We start from the raw sequence: 900 nt of genomic DNA on the forward strand, positions 1-900 counted from the left end.
GTATTTTTAATATTTTTCAACTGGTATTGTAACAATATGTCAGGAGTTTTGTATTAAACTTTTACACTTTTTGTCCCAATAGATAAAACTTTATTGATATTTATAGAAAAAAAAACTAAAAAAATTGAAAACTGAAAATGTCCGTAAACAGCTCAAAAAGAGTCAAAATATTTTCAAAATTGTATGGTGTATAGGAAATGCTAATATAAACATTCAGTAAAATTTTCATGTATCTGCAGTTATTCGTTTTTGAATTACAACAAAATAAGGAAATCGCTACATGAGAAATCGAGTGAATATCCAATGTTGTAAAAATTTGAATTTCAAACGATCATAAAAATTTAACTTTCTTATGGATATTTTTTGTTTGATAAAGGTAGATAATCTTATAAAGAATCTTGTATTACATTTTAAAATCTTAGATTTAAAAAGAAAAATTTTTACGAATTCTTAACTCAAAGTAATTTGCTAATTTTCGTGATTTTTCCATATTTTGTCAATTTTTGAACTTTAAATGCTTATAAAAAAAAACTGTGACTAAGGATGTTTAATATTTTTCATCTGCTTTTGGAACAATATACTAGGAGCCTTTTATTAAATTTTCAAGCTTTTTTAATCAACAAATAAAATTTTATTGATATTTTTAGAAAAAAAACCAAAAAAAAATTAAATCTGATGATGTCCGTAAAGAGCTCAAAATAAGTCAAAATATTTTGAAAATATTATGGTGTATAGAAAATGCTAATATAAACATTCAGTCAAAATTTCATGTATTTACGGTCATTTTTTTAAAAGTTACGCCAAAAACCAAATTCAATTTTGTGACAAATCGATTTTGCGTAAAAATTCCCGTTTTTCCTTAATTTTTCTTTGGTTTTTCTTGGTGCTTTTGAAAATTAC

The sequence above is a fragment of the Acyrthosiphon pisum genome, chromosome A1 (assembly GCF_005508785.2).
Source record: "Acyrthosiphon pisum isolate AL4f chromosome A1, pea_aphid_22Mar2018_4r6ur, whole genome shotgun sequence".
Lineage (NCBI taxonomy): Eukaryota > Metazoa > Arthropoda > Insecta > Hemiptera > Aphididae > Acyrthosiphon > Acyrthosiphon pisum.